Here is a 20,284-nt window from a genome sequence, read left to right as displayed (position 1 = left end):
TTTTGCTGATGGTTTTCTTCAGTGTGCAGAAGACTTTTAGTTTAATACACCATAAGCCTACTTGTTTATATTTCTGGCTGCCGCCTTTGCCCAAGTATACATATGCAAAAAATATTGCTAAGACCAATGTCAGAGTTTATTGCCTATGTTTTATTCTAAGAATTTTATTTTATTTTAAATATTTTATAAATCCATTTTTATTGTTATTTTATTATAGATGTCCCAATTTCCCCTCTCTGTTCGCCTCTGCCCAGACACTCCCTGCTCCTATGGTCATTCCCCACACCATCGTCCATGTCCACAGGTCCTTCATACATGTCTTCTGGGTAAGTTTTAATACATTTTGAGTTTATTGTGTATCTGCTGTAAGAAAGTGACTAGTTTCAATTTTTTGCATATATCTGTCAAGTTTGCATAATTTCATACGTAAGTGAAACAATTTTCAGTTTAATGTCTTGATGTATTTTGGGGAAAATTACATACACAAAGAGAAGCAATAAAATCAAGTAATGTCTCTGCTAAAAGTTTAACCTGATTACCAAGATTCTTCATTTTAGAAATGGAGGTTTGGGTGAAAAATAATTATGTTTACTATATCTATCATATTGTATCATCTTAGTCTAATAAAATACTATGCAAAAGCATTGGTTGTTTTGGAACTCATAGGAAAGAGGCATTTTGCAGTAAAAGAAATGAAACCATGAAAAAGTGTTTATTTCTAATTATTTAATAATTAATAGCCTGACACTGCTAAGACAAAAATACATAGAACTTTTTATCTAATGTCTTTAATACAAGTTTAAATAAGCATGTATTGTATGTTTATCTAATTTTATTAATGCAAGCATAATGTTCACTTTTAATTCACAAAAAGGTGGTTACTACTTTTGTATTTTTAGAATAAAATCACTTAATATAAGTTATAAAAGTTTTTAGATAAGTAAAAATGCATGAACTATGTGTAACAATAAAATAAATTGGGTACTAATGAGTATCGGAAGCAATCAAATAGTCTAAGAGACTAAAATGGAACTATAATGACAAAGATGGATCAAGAATATTGATGAGGGAAAAGCACAATTAGAAATTAGATAAGAAAAGCAAACTGTCATAGGGCTAATCAAGTAGAAGTATCAGTTTTAAAAAGTTCAATAGGGTGTAATCACCATGATAGAACATAGAATATATGTGTTACATTTGTTCATTCTAAATTTAAAGATACTGCTGCAAAGTTTAGAAACACTGAATGCATATGCAAAATGTAGTCATGATTGAAAGAATTCAATCAACCACATTCTATGACATTTGTTCTATTTTAAGAATTGCTTATGAGAGATACGTGATCAGCAAAAAGTATGGAGGATGTATATGAGAATAACTATTTAGAAAAAAATTATACAAATAGATATCAAGATTAAACCATGTCCTGAAAGCCTTTTCTGTGTCAAATACAAACTCAGATTACTAATATGGCTTAAAATCTGCTATCCTGATAGTAATTTCCCACACACATCTTGTTACAATGATAAAACCAGGAAATGTGGGCTGATGGAAGTTAAAGTGTGCTCTGCACAATCACAAAGCACACTGTTCATCTATGTGGATAACCTCACCTTTTCCAGTCTTCTCTGGAACAACAAAGGAATTAATGACTGCTATCATTTGTACTATCTTGTCCAGGTCACATTTTTTTAAATAATATTTACATTGGTAAATATTTTGCAAAATATTTTAAATCTGGTAGCTGAGTGTTTAATTGCCCTCCGGAGTAATCCAACATTTATATTATAATGACTTTATGATGATTGTAATATGCCATTTTTTCAATTTCTGCTCAATAAAAAATTATTTGAATAGCTTAATGTACAGTGGTGTAAGTGATTTTTTCCTATATCCTAAGCAAGAAAGCTAAAAAAGAAAAAACCATAGGACCTAATAATTGAATGATTGTCAGGCAACACTTCTCCAGTGGTGGTTCTTAAAGCCAAATACTTTGTTTTCTATGTAATGCAGCTGTAGCATATAGCAGACTAGTTGTAAAAGGACCATCCTAAAATCTGAAGACGCATAAGATGTAGTTGGGGGGAAAATGCCTATGCGCAAACCAGGGAAGCCTGAGAACACCAGGGCACAGGCCCTGGAATTGCGGTGAACGCAGTGACGGAGACAGTGCGAGTGCGTGTGCTGGAGCATTGTCCCAAAAAGCTTCCTGGAATTCGCACTTGAAATGACTGGCTTTAATTATCTGAAAGAGAGACTGAAAATTGCAAAGTTATCCTGAAAAATGAGGAACAAAAGGAAAGACACTGGGCCATGAAGCAGCTTGGAATGCCTGAGCACAAGATATTTCGTGTTGTGGAAAAAGAGGAAAACTAAAAAAGTTGTGCGAAATGGGACCGGAATGCCTGGGAAGCCGTGACCCGCTTCAGCGCGCAGTGTATGCCGTGGAGGAGTTTAGACTTTAGAATGATTTGGAGAGGTATGGATCCATTTTAAACATGGGAACCATTGCTTACATTTATTTTTTAGCTTCACAATTGCAGCATAGTTGTGGAAAATGAAGTTAGCACTTTGTTTTCCAATCACCTAACCGATTTAGAATTACCCAGCTTACTTCACTGACACAACTACAACACCAGATAAAATATACTAAAAAATAATTATTTAAAAATGTTGCTAATTGAATGAAAGCAATAGCTTCAAAACAGAAGAAGGAAGGAATCCCAGAGGTAAGCAAGTTCCTGTCCACTTGAAGCCCTGAACGCAGTTGTCAGACAAGCAGGCCCTGAGTTGCTGCCTAGACCACACGGAGGCACACAGCATGGGTCAGAAAGACTAGACTTGTACTTCTGTGTAGGATGGAGGCACTTGAATTTAACTAACCCAATCCTCAATAAGAACTAGAAGAGCAGAGTTGGGATGGAAACTGTTTGATGGCCCCTGAAGGCAACAACACAGTCAGGAAATTGAGAGACAGTGACCCTGGATGCAAAGGAAATCCACAATGAGGGTTCCACGTAGACCCAGATTTGTCCCTGAGGCCACTTTCCAGTTTGTTGCATTACAGTGACATAGGGCCCAAACTGAAAGTGGTCTTTCTGTGTAGGAAGGCACCAGGTGGAAAATCACAGTTGCCAGGAGACTTCGATTGGGGAGCAAAATCCCAGGCAAAGGACCAAAAGCTTGACATTTGGGGAAAACACTAAGTAGTTGTATTTAACCAGTGCCTGAAAATGGAAGAGGAGAGGCACGGCCGGACTCCACAAAGGGACTGGTTGTAGCTCTAGTGGAAGCCAGACATGTTGCCTACCACCAGCAGCTCCTCGCACATTTCATTTCCTGCAGCCGACCTTTGGACCTTGCGGAAGATTGTCCAGAGGTCATTTTTAAGAGTTTTCTACCAGGGGAAATATGTTCAGCCTGAAGCAGAGTAATGTTGGTAGATGTCAAGTGATGAAAGTGGGAAGTGTAATTTAGGAAAGTACCTGCAATAATCATAGCTACCTGTCCAAAAATTATAATTTTTTTCTGAAACAGAAAGAAGCAAGAATTCCAGAAAGTGAGACAGCTGTAAAGTTTGCTGAATTTCTAAGATAAAGATTATACAGTGAGCAGGATCACAGGAAAGTATTATCACACAGTTTAAACTTACCNGTGCTGTTGGTAGATGTCAAGTGATGAAAGTGGGAAGTGGAATTTAGGAAAGTACCTGCAATAGTCATAGCTACCTGTCCAAAAATTATTAATTTTCTGCCCTGGCTGGTGTAGCTCAGTGGATTGAGCGCGGGCCTGCGAACCACACGATCGCGGTTCGATTCCCAGTCGGGGCACATGCCTGGGTTGCAGGCCAGTTCCCGGCCCCTGGCGGGGGACACACATGAGGCAACCATACATTGATATTTCTCTCTCTCTCTCTCCTTCCCTTCCACTCTAAGATAAATAAATAAAATCTTAAAAAAAAAAACAAACAAAAATTATAATTTTTTTTCTGAAACAGAAAGAAGCAAGAATTCCAGAAAGTGAGACAGCTGTAAAGTTTGCTGAATTTCTAAGATAAAGATTATAGAGTGAGCAGGATCACAGGAAAGTATTATCACACATTTTAAACTTACCAACTACAGAATTTTAAATTTATGGAAGGCAAAATAAACTGATGACTATAGCCAGTGACCTCATTTCCATGTCATGAGGAGTTTCTCTTCTATCTTCCTATTGGAAAAGTGTATTGTAGTTCTAGCTCACAGACCTGCAGCACCATCTCGTTTCTGCTATAACTATCCAATACTGCAGTTTTAAAGTTCAGTATTTAACAATCATAACTTTATTAGCTGAAGTCTTCACTATCATTAGCAAATTATAATTCTATTCCTTGAAAAGGCAGTTTACCCTTAAGAATAATTTTGAGAGAACAATTCAGTGTTTCCTTCTTAAACGGTCTAGGATTTTCCTTTACTAAGAAATGTCAAACTTTGTCTCAAATATAAATGATCTCATAGAGAGCTGCCCTCTGCCTAATTAAAACTCACTTGTACTACTGATACAGGGTGCAGCCAAGGGGGGCCCAGAAAAGATTTGGAATGGTGTCCAGAACTCAAAGTGTACAGGAATATTGGAGGAAATATTAAGATATCCTCACCGCCCCCCCCCAAGGTGTCAGTTGGGGGAAGGGATGAATGGAGCAGGGCCATTGAGAGCTGTTTTGCATAGCAACAGTTTTGCAGCTAACCTCTAGAATGGTCATTTAACATATGTATAACCTTTAACTGGTTTCATAGATATGTTAAAGAGCTGTGGCCAAGTTTTGGGTCAGGGAGAAGTGAGTGGCTAACCAGGCGGGAATTTTGATGGCTGCTTCTCTGAGAGCGTGCCTGCGAGAGAGGCATGTGGCTTTAGCAGAGTGAAGACCCCCTCTTGGCCAGGTGAGGGGGAGAGCCACGCTGTTTTGGAAAGATGTAGACCCCTGTAGCCATTAGGAGGGAGAGCCACGCGGTTTCAGCAGAGTGCAGACCTCCTCTTGGCCAGGTGAAAGGGAAGACCACGCAGCTTTGCCAGAATGGAGATCCCTGCGGCCAGGTGAAGAAGAAGAAAGATGCGCGCTTTGGTGGAGTGCGGCTTTGGTAGAAGAGGCCCACGTGGCTTTGGTAAAAGAGGCCCACGTGGCTTTGGCGTGCTCCCTTTGGCTGAGTGGCCTGGAAACCAGGAGAGACTTTGACTGGAACTTGGTACAAAGAACTCTTGCCAGTGAAAGGTGCCACATGACTTTGGATTAATTGGAGATCCTGCCTGGACAGGCAGGCGACACAGCTCACAGTGCCAGCGACCTGAAAAACGGACGTGTGCTCTTTTCCTGATTTANTCCAGAACTTCCTATCACCCAACTCCTTTTTAACCTCACTTTTGGGTCTAGTTGTCAGAAAAATACATATTGCAAATTTGGTCTTATCATCTAGCTGCTTTAAATTACACTTGGATCAATATGAAAAAAAATTGCAAAAAAGAAAGAATGAGTCGACCTGTGATGACAATAAAGATGGTTTCAGTGTGTTAATATATATTATTTTAAAAATTTGTGATCATTTAATTAAGTTGCCTTATCTTTTGCCTTAAATTCTTAAAAAGACAACCAAATTAATCCAGCCAGATAATCACCTCAGAATTTTAAAAGTCTATTGATTTTTTTTCTTCTAAAATCTCCTCAATAAGATCTGTCTCTAGAGGATTCTATAAAAGGGCAAAGATGTCTCTGCAGCCTTGGTCCTTCGAAACACTCGGCAGTTTAATGACTCCTTGTACTTATAAATGTTCCTAATTAAGCTCTTTTATTTTTATTCTGTAACCTAATTTATATCATTACATTCACATAGAATTTTCTCATTTCTGCTTCTTGATTCACACATCATTAAATGTCCATTTATGCAGTTGATAGTCTCTTGTTAACATCAAGTATGTTTTCTCTGTTTGGCTTGATAATCACCTATTAATAGATATGTTTCCTTGCAAATTGACAGAAACAATTTTTTACATGTAAGATATCTATCTAAATTCCAAAAAGGGAATTTATTTATTAAAAAACTGTGCATTTGTTCTTACATGTTTAAACTTCAGTCACCTTCAAAGTGCTCTCCATTGGATGTGATACACCTCCTGAGGTGTTGTTTCCATTCTTCAAAACAGTGTTAGGACTTGTCGGTTTTGATGCCTTTTAGTGATGCTGCCATTTTTTTTTGTTTCACCTCTCCCACATCTGTAAAATGTTTCTCTTCAAGGACTTTTTTCATCTGGAGAAACAACAACAAAAAGTTGCTCGGGGTAAGATCAGGGGAATAGGGAGGATGGGGCACAAGGGTTGGGCATGAGGGTCATGGCAGTTTTTGGTCAAAAACTGCTGAACACTCAGTGTGGTGTGGGTAAGTGTGCTCATAAATCACCCTTCATGAAATGGACAAAAGCATTGAAAGAGTCTTCAAAAAATTCACTGAAACCAAATGCAGCCTCTTACAACAACGTCAGCTGGTGCACTGATGCCAGTGTGTTCCTAGAACCCTCACCTAGCAGGTAGGGGTGGTGGGAGGTCTGTACTACAAGGGGCTCACCCTCGGGGGGGGGGGGGAGTTCTCCTCATATAATGTTGTATGTAAAATAATTTATCTTAATATCATTGAGAAGTAAGTATACTAAAGTATAATGCTGAAAATTAATTACATCCCAATAACGTTGTCCAGATCTTGTAGAAGATGTAATATTGGAGCAGCTCTTTGCTTACTAGGGTATTAGCTAAGTTTCCCCACAACAGAGTTCGCTACTTTAGATCAGAAGATACACAACTGAGTGTTAACATATAATTTTACACTGAAGCACAAGTTGTGATAGATATGAAATACCAATGCGAATTACCAGACCGAAATAGAATCTTTCAAAAGATAATTAGGAGAACTGCTTCTAGGATTCTTCAGCCTCCTTATGTACTTGAGGATATAATAAAATAATCAAGTGGACTCTTCTCAAAGAAATTTTCTTTGATTGGGACTTTTGCCTCACCACAAGCTCCCTTGTGGAGGGCAGGCATGGGGTCCTTGTTTCACTTTAAGCCAATAGAGCAAGGGTGTCAAACTCATTTTCACTAGGGGCCACATCAGCCTCACAGTTGCCTTCAAAGAACTAAAATAATTTTAGGACTGTATACATGTAACTACTCTTTAACTGTTACGGAATTGAAATTACATTTGGCCCTTTGAAGGCAACCACGTGGCTGATGTGGCCCTCAGTGAAAATGCGTTTGATACCCCCGCAGTACAGGAAGTCCTCTATGGTACGAATCGGTTGGAAATGAATTGCCCAAGATTCGCAGACTGAGTGTGACTAATGTTTTAGAAAGCAAAAGTGGCCTTTGAACTGGGGTATGACTCGTACCTCGAAAATCTAGAGAGCAAGAAACTTGCTGATGAACGGTTTTGAGTCTAAGCATTAAAACTGTGAAGATCCAAGGAGTGCCATTGAGATAGGGTTTCATCCTGTTTTCAGACACAAGTTGCACAACTATTTCCCAGGAGAGTCTCACCAAACTGGATCCAGAAGGAAACTGGAGGTACAATTCCTGATATCCTGAGAGTCACAAGCAGTCATCCGTATGAACTTCAGGGAGCTTCAGGGGAATTCAGGGAAGAAGGACTCAGAAAAAAATCCCCTATTGAGCCCTGGAGAGAGTTAGCTTTTGCCAGCTGCCAAGGTGGGAGACTAGGAAAGGATCCCCAGGTAGAGATTACCCTCTCTCCTTACCTTCCACCCTCCCTCTGCCTTGAATATGATGAAAGGCAATATTGGGGCTAGCGATGGAGAACTTGAAGCATCTCAGAAAAGGACAAAACAAATCAAGTTTGATGTTTTATTTTTGACATTCCAATTACTAAATTATGACAGCATTTGCAAATTAAAATGTCTTGAAACTTACCTATAGGAAAACACAAGAAAAGGGAACCCACTAAAGTTTTCATACAAAGCTAAGAAATAGTTACCCAACTGAAAGCATTTTAAAAGGATGATGCCAGGGGAAAAAAGAGGGGGGTGCTATTACGTTGGGAGCTCTGCTCGTTCAGCATGATTATGATTTTTTGAAAAAAAACTTCATAGGTTTTAAAATATATTGCTGTTTATTAAAATAATACTCTGTTTCTAAACTATAATACTAAAACATTAATTATTTACATTTTTAAGTTCCAAAAATTTTTAGTTAAACGTTATTTTAATAAATGGCAGGGCTTGGAATTAACTGGAGTTTCAAACCAAAACAGACAATATTAACTTTCTGTTCTTAATTTTTTTTTAAGATTTTATTTACTTATCTTTAGAGGGGAAGGGAAGGAGAGAAGGAGAGAAACATCAATGTATGGTTGCTTCTCTCGTGAGTCCCCTGCTGGGAACTGGCCTGCAACCCAGGCATGTGCCCTGACTGGGAATCGAACCGCGAACCTGTGGTTCGCAGGCCCACGCGCAATCCACTGAGCTACACCAGCCAGGGCTCCTATTGTTAATTATTTTGATTCAAGCAATTACAGGCATCTTAGAAAGAAGACTGTATCAAACATATTCACACCTCCCCCAACTAAGACTAGCATGATACCTGGCCAAATATATCCCCCTTAAATGTTTGGGGCCTGATACAATTGGGGGAAGCAACCTGTTGGTTTCAAATAATCAAATATTCTAATTAATAAAAGCTAATATGTCTAGTTTCCCTATTTGCTCTGAAAAAGGTTATTGTTCTCCCCAATATCAGAAGAGAAAAGTTGAGGCTCAGAAAGTTCAGTTTCTCCCAGATTCACCCTGCTAGCAACACAGGTTGGTCTGACTGCCTCCAAAGGCTATCTCCACTCTGTGTGCTACTGTGTATCACCCATAGTGAGCCAGGTTTATCTGCGTACACACCAAAATATTTTCTAAATATAATTGATTAAAACAAAATCAAGTTATCCAAACGAGGTGACGTTACAAAATCCTTGTTATAAAGGAAACAAAACACTAAAATCTCTAAAACACTAAAAGAGGACATATTAATTTGGTTGTTTGAAACAAAAACAAGTTCTGATTTCTATGGTTTGATACAAAAACAGGGCATTTCTGGAACCGATTTGTCTTCAGATAGTTACCAAAGGTAGAAAGTATCCACTCATACCACCTGCATCCTTTGGTCCCTCTGATGTTGGCTGGGCTGACTCTGTGCCCAGCGGGGCCATGATGCCGCAGACCATAGGCTCTGGAGATTCCTCTGTGCACAAAACAATGTCTCTGCTCTTGCAGGGCTCACTTATAAGGAAGAAGCAGACAATAATTGCAAATAAATCACTTTTAGGTAGGATGAAACTTACTGAAAGCCATCTGTGTGTTAAGTATCTTTTAAAATAAAATCATTTTAAAATGCATTTTGAAGCAATTATATAAAGATTGAAACAAAGGTGCTTGCGTGTTGGCTAAATGCATTTCACTCTGATTGAAACAAGTATGACAATAGTAGTGGTACTTTCATATTATCAATAAATATGAAAACACCCTGAAATACCTTTAGCAGCAATATCTGAAAACACCACAAGATGGTGACCTTACTCTATAAAAACAAATCTTTGGTTCAACTACTATAAATATTCTTCACTTTTCTAAAGCAAAAACTGAAGTTTTTTGTTATTTACTGTTTTGAAAGTGAAGATGGGAATTCAAGAACATATAACAGTTGAAGTTACATTGAGTAATTTTCCAAGTTAATCTTTTAAAAATCTACTAGATATTTTTATATAGCAGTATAAATAAATGAATCAACCACAGTTTTGGCAAACAATGAGCTTTCACTCTCAATTTTTTTACCTAAAATTAGTGCCTTGTCTGGTACATTTATATACAATATATTTTTCTAGCTTCCTAGACTTCCATTGACTGTCCTTGATTACAAACCGCAAAATGGTTTTATGTCAAAATATAACTTTAAAATGTTATTAAATCTCCAGAGAGATTTAATAGGTAGTTTTAAGTTACAGTGAAGACATAACTTGTTTCAGAACTGTCATCTATAAGTCTTAACAACTAAGAATTTGAAACTAGTTAAATATTCGAAAGTAATCATACACATCTTCCCAACACATCAAATTCTTTCCTTTTACTGTTTATCAGAGGGACTTACTGTCAGCTCCATACCACATTCACTACTCACATTCTCCCCTGAATCATGTGAGAAACCCTACCCAGGGCTCCTACGTCAGGATCTGATGATGCGAGCCTGTCACTCAGCATTTGAAAGTCAGAAGAAAAAAAAGAAGCCCCCACTTTAGGACGGTAGTTTCAAGGAGGCATATGGACAGGCAGCAGACAGGAGATTTGCAGCGATTTCCACAATGAATTCCTGTCCATCGTCCATGGCAGTGCTATGGGCATGTGGGATCAGCAGGTTTTCCTGATATTGTTTGAGATGATAACATCTCCATGAGCTTCTGCAAATTAAACATTTGGAAGATGAGATTATTGACTGCAGTGTACTCTGTGTAGCACCTAGCAGCATTTTCTCTGAACTTTATTCCTCAGTCCATTCCAATGAATGGTAAGCCTCCAACATCGCTATTAAAATCAGTGTCTCTTGGAATACATAGAGTGGCATATGGTTTCCTGATTTAACCTAGAATGATACTGTGATCAATGGAAGTGGAGTTCTTTTGGTGTCACAAGGAAAAGAATTTCCTAAGACCCACATGGGAGGATGGAGGTCCATGGTAAATCTTGTTGACATTGGAAAATGAAAGGGTTTCCCTCCTGACTTCCTAACGTCCCCCCTCCCTCCCTCCGTACTGCCATGGAAAAATCAGGGCCAGAAATACAATCCACATCCAGAGATCCTGTGCTGAGCCAAAGCTAGTCCAGTCCAGTCTTTCTCATCAACCAAGTAGTTTAGCTTGCATCCCAGCTGCAATCCTTGGCTGTGCTGAGGTATTCAGGCTCCCACCTGGAGCCTGCTTGTGGCATCCACATGTCCTCATGGCTGCTAAGGACACATGTCTGAGGAGAGAGGACACGTAATTGCATGGGACAAGTGCAGGTCACAAGAAAGAGAGAGACAGAGAGAGAGCGCGCTTCTTTGTTCCACTTGGATTATATTAATTTAGGTTTGGAACGGACCAGAAGCTTTTTCAAAAGAATCAATGAGCATCTCAAGTTTTTGCAAGCTTTTGATTTGTCCACCCCCTAGTGACTCTGACAGGTTTCTTTGGTCAAGCACTTCCTCTCGTGCCCCCAACAATTAGATTTTGAGGGAGAAAAGCAGAAGTGTTCATTCCCTTGCCAGAGAAATGCTGTAATCCCCTGGGGTGTGAAGCTGTCTGGTGAAGCAAACAGGCTCATGCTCCCCAGTTTATTAAGCTCAATGTCTTAAGTCCACTCATTTCCTTTTCCTTTACTAATAATTAGCTAAATACTAAGGGTAACAGTACTCTTCTATAAATTTCAAAAAATAAAATGGAAATAGAGCATAAGACTGTGTCTATGTTTGTAACAGGGTGCAGCCAAGAAGGGAGGGGGGCAAATAGGGATTTGGAATGGGGTCTCAAACTTAAGGTGTCCAGGAAGTATTAGAAAGATAAATTTGATGTCCTCCCCCACCCACAGGTGTGAGTTGGGGGAAGGGACACATGGAGCAGGAACATGCAGAGCTTTTTTGTACAGCAACAGCTTTGCAGCTAACCTCTGGCATGGTGATTGAACATATCTATAACCTTTAACTGGCTTTGAGCCAGGGGGGATGGAAGTGACTTCCACCCGAGATGTAACTGGGGGGCAGCTCCCCCTGCTTACGGAGCCTGCATGAGAGCTTGGAGAAGATTGGCTCCATGCCATGGGGCCACACCTGCCCAGACTTACAATGGCAGCCAAGTAAACTTGGAAGAATACAGGAATGCTGGCAGGTGTGACTGATTACAGGAGGAGTTGGATATGGGAGCACAGAGAAAGGTTGGCTTGGGGATTTAAACCCAGTCTCAGCAGCCATGTGGGGGACAACCATGCAGCTTTAGTGGAGTGGTGGCCCCTACAGCTCTGGTGAGAGTGAGGACCACATGGCTTGGGGGTGCTCCCTTTTGCCATGTGGCTTAAGAAGCAGGAGAGACTTTGCCTGGAAGAAAAGGGGTGAAAGGACTTTTGCTGGTCGTCCATGAGAAAGTGCCTCATGGCTTTGGATTAACTGGAGATCCTGGCGGCGACGCAGCTGATGGTGCTGGGAGCCTGAATCATGGACTTCTACTTCTTTTCCTGAGATACAGTACCCCAGATTAGGGCAGAGGGAGAAGGAAGGACTGTGTGTGTGTGTGGGTATCTTAAAGGACTTTAATATTTTAATGAAGATATTAAGTCACTACTCTAAGTCTGTAGAGCTTTAAATAAATATTTCCTTTCCTTTTCACAAATCTCTGGCATTGAGGCACATCTTTCCTCTGGCGGCAGGCATTGCAAACCTAGTCGGGGGTCCTTTCAGTAATAGTATATTGTACACCCTGTCCCCCGCCCTGTTCTGTAACACTTGTTCTTCTCATTTTACCCTCTGAGCATTCCTTTATTTTCTATTATGTCCCAAGCCACTTCCAAAAAAGCAATGCTTGTTTCCAGTAAAAATTAGGAAACCTAAGGCCATTGCACATTTTGAAGAACCTCATTCTCTTAATTCAGACTGATTGCACTTCAGTAGTATAATCCTCTCACTTAATTGGTGTTTGGTCCATTATATTCTAATTAACTAAATGTTGCTAAAGTATCAATAACAACACCTACCATTATTTTCAAGACCAGGATTTGTCTAAAAATACCAAGCTTTCTTTAGGGAGCCAAACACTTAGTCTTTTCACTCTGAGCCATTAGCTGTAATGAACATATTTCCCGGGACCACCTTGATTCACTTAGAATTTGTACTGTAAAGGGCTTTATGAACCCAGTTTGAGCTGGATTTTGCTTGTATGTTGCATTGTAATTAGTCTTTTTTACTCAGAGCATTTGTATATGCATCCTTCACTGTTGGATATTAGAAGCAGTTGTATCTTTCAGCACTACAAGGATACATTTAATAAATTGCATTTTCTACTATATGATGCTGGCATATGAGCCTATGGTTAAAGCACTTATTTTTATCAAAATATATATATATACATACATATATTTCTGAAGAGAAAAGTCAGAGAAAAAAGAGTTGTCAAAGGTAAAGTGTGATGGACTCTGCAATAATGTGAAAATGTCAAGAAGCCAGGATAAGATCAAGGGTAATTTTATCNGGCCACACCTGCCCAGACTTACAATGGCAGCCAAGTAAACTTGGAAGAATACAGGAATGCTGGCAGGTGTAACTGATTATAGGAGGAGTTGGATATGGGAGTACAGAGAAAGGTTGGCTCGGGGATTTAAACCCAGTCTCAGCAGCCATGTGGGGGACAACCATGCAGCTTTAGTGGAGTGGTGGCCCCTACAGCTCTGGTGAGAGTGAGGACCACATGGCTTGGGGGTGCTCCCTTTTGCCATGTGGCTTAGGAAGCAGGAGAGACTTTGCCTGGAAGAAAAGGGGTGAAAGGACTGTTGCTGGTCGTCTATGAGAAGGTGCCTCATGGCTTTGGATTAACTGGAGATCCTGGCGGCGACGCAGCTGATGGTGCTGGGAGCCTGAATCATGGACTTCTACTTCTTTTCCTGAGATATGGTACCCCAGACTAGGGCAGAGGGAGAAGGAAGGACTGTGTGTGTGTGGGGGGGAGTATCTTAAAGGACTTTAATAGTTTAATGAAGATATTAAGCCACTACTCTAAGTCTGTAGAGCTTTAAATAAATATTTCCTTTCCTTTTCACAAATCTCTGGCATTGAGGCACATCTTTCCTCTGGCGGCAGGCATTGCAAACCTAGTCGGGGGTCCTTTCAGTAATAGTATATTGTACACCCTGTCCCCCGCCCTGTTCTGTAACACTTGTTCTTCTCATTTTACCCTCTGAGCATTCCTTTATTTTCTATTATGTCCCAAGCCACTTCCAAAAAAGCAATGCTTGTTTCCAGTAAAAATTAGGAAACCTAAGGCCATTGCACATTTTGAAGAACCTCATTCTCTTAATTCAGACTGATTGCACTTCAGTAGTATAATCCTCTCACTTAATTGGTGTTTGGTCCATTATATTCTAATTAACTAAATGTTGCTAAAGTATCAATAACAACACCTACCATTATTTTCAAGACCAGGATTTGTCTAAAAATACCAAGCTTTCTTTAGGGAGCCAAACACTTAGTCTTTTCACTCTGAGCCATTAGCTGTAATGAACATATTTCCCGGGACCACCTTGATTCACTTAGAATTTGTACTGTAAAGGGCTTTATGAACCCAGTTTGAGCTGGATTTTGCTTGTATGTTGCATTGTAATTAGTCTTTTTTACTCAGAGCATTTGTATATGCATCCTTCACTGTTGGATATTAGAAGCAGTTGTATCTTTCAGCACTACAAGGATACATTTAATAAATTGCATTTTCTACTATATGATACTGGCATATGAGCCTATGGTTAAAGCACTTATTTTTATCTATCTATCTATCTATATATATATATATATATATATATATATATATATATATATTTCTGAAGAGAAAAGTCAGAGAAAAAAAGAGTTGTCAAAGGTAAAGTGTGATGGACTCTACAATAATGTGAAAATGTCAAGAAGCCAGGATAAGATCAAGGGTAATTATACCAGTTGACCTGTGTGAAGTACATCTAAGAGTAGGAAGACTAATTATTACTGAAACTGATATATCCCTGCTTGTTTAGTATGTATAAGTGTGCACATTCCCATATACATGAGTGTGTAAAACTGTCCTATCTTTATATAGGCATGTGTGATAGTTTGTCTATTGATTATATATCTATATATCTGAGTTGTGTTTTAATTAAGATAAACTCAAGTGATATTATTGAAAGAAATTTTATTCAAACTACTATCATACTACCTCCCATATTTCACATAGGTAACACTGGGCCAGATATGAAATAGAAATGTTAAATAAGTGAAGGGTCATTTTATTCCATTGTAATATGTATCACAATTATATTGAATTGAATGTGGAAGCGACTTTGCCCTCAAGTTCCTCCATGGATGAAAGTAAACACTACCAAGACATGATTTGCTTAGGGAGGAGAGGTGGCCAGTTTCTCAGAGGAAAAAAGGCCTGGAGCCCCTTCCTTTAGGGGCTTTTATTGGGTTGTAACACACAGGAATACAGGGCGGCAAGGATCAAACAGTAGATAACATTTCAAAGAAATCTGAGGGCTTAGTCTGAGTCAGTGTCTGTCAGGAAAGGGGCTTACAGAAACTTTGGGAGACATACTCATTTTCTACTCGGACCCTTAACAGATGAATGAAAACACTCCTAGCAAAGCAGGTTTCACAGGATTTTTAGGAATTCTTTCTTATGCCAGATTTATCCCGAATACCCCTCTAGCAAGACAAGGAGCTGTACCCCTCCCCATCAAGTTTTCAGGCTTAAGTGGATTAGAGCCAGGAAACACTTCTCCCAGAGGACATAAGGACTCAGGCTATGTCACATAGCCAAGGGGCAAGGGTCCATTGCTCCCTCTATGTCTCAGCTCCCTGAGTCCTTCCATGATGGCCTCCCAAGTGATCAAGTCTGGCTTAGGTGGCCCCTCCCTGTGAGGAGTCTTACCCTTCGCCAACATCAACCATGCTTTTAGGGGCAGGGGAAGGAAGCTGAGGCAGCGTTTGCTACCAGAGACAAGCTCTGTCTCCTTTGTGGCTTGCAATTTGGAGGTCGCTCGCTCATCCTTAGCCATGGGGAGTAGCTACAATTCCTGAGACCAGGCAGAGCAGTTCCCAACAACTGAAGACTGAGAAAAGATGTGGAAAACCTCTCTTATCAAAATTTGATTATTTTAATATTGATTTGTTTGTAAAGGAGGGGTAGAAAAAAATAGAATCTAACATTTGAAACCTGTATTTTTTTAGAAGCTCAATTGACCTAAACGCAAAATAGTTTAATACACCATGAATATTTTCATACTGCCACATGAGAAAATAAGCTATTCTATAAAAATGCTAGCACTATATGAAGTTTTTGATCTGTAATATTCTTCAAACAATCTACACACAATAAACTTAATAAATCAGCATTTTCATAAAAATGAGTGTTGTGCCATCTCCAGGGTGTGCTATGAAGTGAATTCACAACAAGGAGTTCATTTTGATGGATAGACTAGATATTTAAGGCACAACATAATGAAATTACAAATTCCTTGCTTTCCTTATTGGTTCTTAAAAAGACTGATAACAAATGATTTATTAACTTTAACCAGGCAGAAAGATAGAATGAAGGGATATTGGAAGGAAAAAATGTCAGGGGTTCAAGTTCATGAATTCAGATATTTATGGATAAACTAAGACCCTTAAGTACTTAATAAAGACATAAAATGACTGTTATCTAAACATGGAAAGGGAATTGCTGTTTACCATGAAGATGAAGATACATAATGTCTTTTAAGAAGACATAAAATGTTATAGATGTAAATGTCATGGCCTGTTTCAATTCAAGTCAACATTTATTAACAAACTATTACCGGTCAAGTATTGTGAACAGTTCTGGGCCACATAGATAGTTAGACTTTGTGTTACAAAAAACTCCTCCCAGCCAAGTTAAGAAGACAGGCAAGCAAACAAATAGAACCTAAAGATTTAAAAGGGTTACTATAGAATAAAGAGACTTTTTTTAACCTAGAAGTCAGAAAATCTTCCTGGAAGAAATGACATATGATCTGCATTCTGAACAGAGAAAGGAGTCTGTGTCTTTGCAAGGAGCAGAACAGGACACCTTGACAGGTCAGTGACTATACACAGACTCCATACTTACATTTTGACCATGACCTTGAGTAAGATAACAACCTATTTGTGCTTTGGTTACCTTCTCTGTAAAGCAAAAAGTGCCATCCTTCCCTTTAGAATAGTGCTGTGGTTTAAAATATGTATGTAAAAACCATAGTAAAATAATATATGATAATAACCATAATTCATCAAGTATTTAATACATTAAACATTATGATGAACTCTTTTCATACATGGTCACATTCAATTTTGAGCACAATCCTGTGATATACATTATTATCCCCATTATAGAGTTATAAACTAAGGCTTAGAAAAATAGGGCAATCTCTACAATATTATGGTGTTAAAGGGGAAGCACCACTTGAACCTACAATTCTTTGAAATTTCTTTGCTCTTAAGAAAAAATCCAAAATGATAACCTAGCTTGCAAAGCCCTGCATGACCTCTTCTGCCTGTTGTCCCAGCCCCACCTAGTCACCTGCTCCTCACTCTCCGCACATCAGCCTTAGTGTCCTATTCCCTTCTCAATTAATTGCGGCCTTACTTCCCATTTTTTTCCTGCCACACTGATCTCCCCTTCTTCCCTGGGCTGATCACTCTCACTCTTTAATTCATACCTCCTGGACACTTTCTCTCACTTTGCAGACTGTATCAGATTTGTCTACTGAAATAATCAAGGATAATACTCTCTACTTCCACTGCGTCACATTTAGCCTAATTCCAAATAAAAACAATTTAGATAATTAATTGTTAAATATCAGCATTACCACCCCCAGGATTCCTTTAGAGAGCAAACATTTCCACCTTACTGGCCACTATTTCTGCAGCAGGAAGCATATTACTCTGTGCACAGGAGTGGCCCAACCATGTGTTAAATAAACGAACAAATGTTTGGAAAGACCCAAGCATGTCTAGTTTCATAAGCCATCCTCTTAAACCTCAAAAGTAAGTAAGTACTGGTACTTGTAAGTGATTATTACTGTAATGTTTAATGATTGTGAACTGGTAGAAAGATGGATTTTGATTGGCAAAAACAAGGCAAAAGATAGAGAAAAGTAAAGGGAAACAGAGATCAGACCGTGGAAGTGATGCCATCAACAAAATCTGCAGGTAGCAGAGGTTGCAGTTAAAAACAGTGTGGCTCAGAAGCCACCAAGGTTTTCTGAACTAAGTATGAAAACCAGGTGACCCAGTGATGAGTACCCAAGCACTGCAGACATCTGCATGCAGACATCTGCATACCCTATCACCACTTAAATATTCTGAAAAATAACTTGATGGTGGAGTTTTATGACTCATACAATAGAAGTTTAGTATCTCTAGTCCTGTCCACTGTTTATATAGCTATCTTAGTATTATACCTAAAATAATAGTTAACATTTGTGTCGCATTCCCAACATTTCTGATTTTTCTGCTGAATGTGTTATGTGTCTATAAAAGCTTTATTTTTCCTAGTTGGTCTTCAGTTAGTAATATTTTCTAAAACATTGTTTCTATGTCACAAACAAACATGTCAGTGAGTATACAGAAGAAATCACTCTCAATGTACCTAAACTTCCAAAATCTGACTCCCACTATAAAGAGAAATTTTCTTTTTTAAATGGTATTTTTTTAATATATTTGCTTTTAAAGTATTCATTTTCCTAAAGTAAAAAAAAAGTTGCCTTTTCTTTTTTACTCAAATTGCCAAGAATATGTGATGTATTTCAGGCTCTTATTCATAAAGGTAGCACACGAGGTAGTTACTTTTAGCATCTGTTTGTTATAAAGTTCAGTATACCCTTAAGACACATCATTCATAAACACTGAAGATGAGAACACTGTTTATATTAAATTGGGTTGTATGAATAATCCAGAAATCATGAATTTAAATTATTGCTTGTATTCAGAGAAAATGGTAGTATTTCAGCCTTGAAATAAGAACTCCATTTTGTTTCCAGAAGCTGAAGTTATTAAGTTGTAAATCAGATCTTTCCAGGGTTCTGAGCAATTCCTTACCTTCAAAGCACTTTAAGGTATATCTCCTTCTGTTAAGTTTACTTTGGAAAGAGACTGAAAACCTTTCAAATGGTCTGTTTTGCATTTTCTTACTTTTATAAACAGGCAGAATAAAATATGTAGCAGGTGCTGAAATATGCACCTGACCTAAACTATGTGAGGAGATGAATTCATGAACTATCATCAGGCATCATAATTCACTGCAGCTTCAGGGCAAAGTGCCCTTTTTTAATGAAGTTACCTAACTTTAGCATTTTTTTTTCTGTACCTTGGGCATTCGCATTATGCTTTTTGCTATCTTGGAACCAGAATAGTACAGGATTCTGGGAGCTGTATTTATAAGAAGTCACCGGGGTCTGGAAAATTTAAATGTTAGAACCACTGGTTATTGAGTTAACCCTGCCCAATAACAGGCAGGGTTCCTTCTCTTTTCTATCTGAACTTGACAAAGTGTTTAACATTTCAGCTCAGTGGGGGCATAAGGAAAACAATGGGGATGTTTACAGTCAGAGCAACCATTTCCTATAATATGCTTGCAATAGGTCCAATGGGACCTTCCCTCCTCTTCACTCCTGCAGCAGAGAGACGAGGGCAAGATTCTAAGACAGATGGGTGTCAATTTCCTTACAATTCCTCACAGCTGATCGAGAAACAGACTTTTATTTTACTTAATTCATGAATATTTAGGGTCCATAGGTCACACCAACTGAAATTAGATTCTAACTAAGTAGTATGTTTATTTGTCATGTATACATTATGTACATGTATACAATAATATAATAGAATGTACCCTATCACATTTTTAATATATTTTATTGATTATGCTATTACAGTTGTCCTATTTCACCCCTTCATTCCCCTCCACCCTGCACACCCCCTCCAACCCACATTCCTACCCTTTAGTTCATGTCCATGTGTCATAAGTTCTTTACCTTCTACATTTCCCATACTATTCTTGCCCTCCCCCTGTCTTTTTTTTACCTCCCATCTATGCTACTTATTCTCTGTACCTTTCCCCCCTTCTCCTCCTCCCACTCCCTTGTTGCTAACCCTCCATGTGATCTCCATTTCTGTGGTTCTGTTCCTGTTCTAGTTGTTCACTTAGTTTGCTTTTGTTTTAGGTGTAGTTGTTAATAACTGTGAGTTTGCTGTCTTTTTACTGTTCATGGTTTTTATCTTCTTTTTCTTAGATAAGTCCCTTTAACATTTCATATAATAAGGGCTTGGTGATGATGAACTCCTTGAACTTGACCTTATCTGAGAAGCACTTTATCTGTCCTTCCATTCTAAATGAAAGTTTTGCTGGATAAAGCAATCTTGGCTGTAGGTCTTTGGATTTCATGACTTGGAATACTTCTTTCCAGCCCCTTCTTGCCTGTAAGGTCTCTTTTGAGAAATCCGCTGACAGTCTGA

At 38.7% G+C, this 20,284-nt stretch overlaps 1 long non-coding RNA gene across 2 annotated transcripts in view; it reads right to left on the bottom strand.

Annotated features, from left to right (window-relative positions):
- Positions 1–8,968: 8,968 nt before the first annotated feature.
- Positions 8,969–20,284, bottom strand: part of LOC118978469 (uncharacterized) — a 28,955-nt gene continuing 17,639 nt past the window's right edge. For both annotated transcript variants that reach the window (XR_005064712.1, XR_005064713.1), the window contains one exon: positions 8,969–10,472. This is a non-coding gene — a long non-coding RNA (uncharacterized LOC118978469). The remainder of the gene's footprint in view (positions 10,473–20,284) is intronic.

The sequence above is a fragment of the Sturnira hondurensis genome, unplaced genomic scaffold, assembly GCF_014824575.4.
Source record: "Sturnira hondurensis isolate 20B ecotype Veracruz unplaced genomic scaffold, ASM1482457v3 Scaffold0021795, whole genome shotgun sequence".
NCBI lineage: Eukaryota > Metazoa > Chordata > Mammalia > Chiroptera > Phyllostomidae > Sturnira > Sturnira hondurensis.
This window is presented reverse-complemented; position numbering and strand designations above follow the sequence as displayed.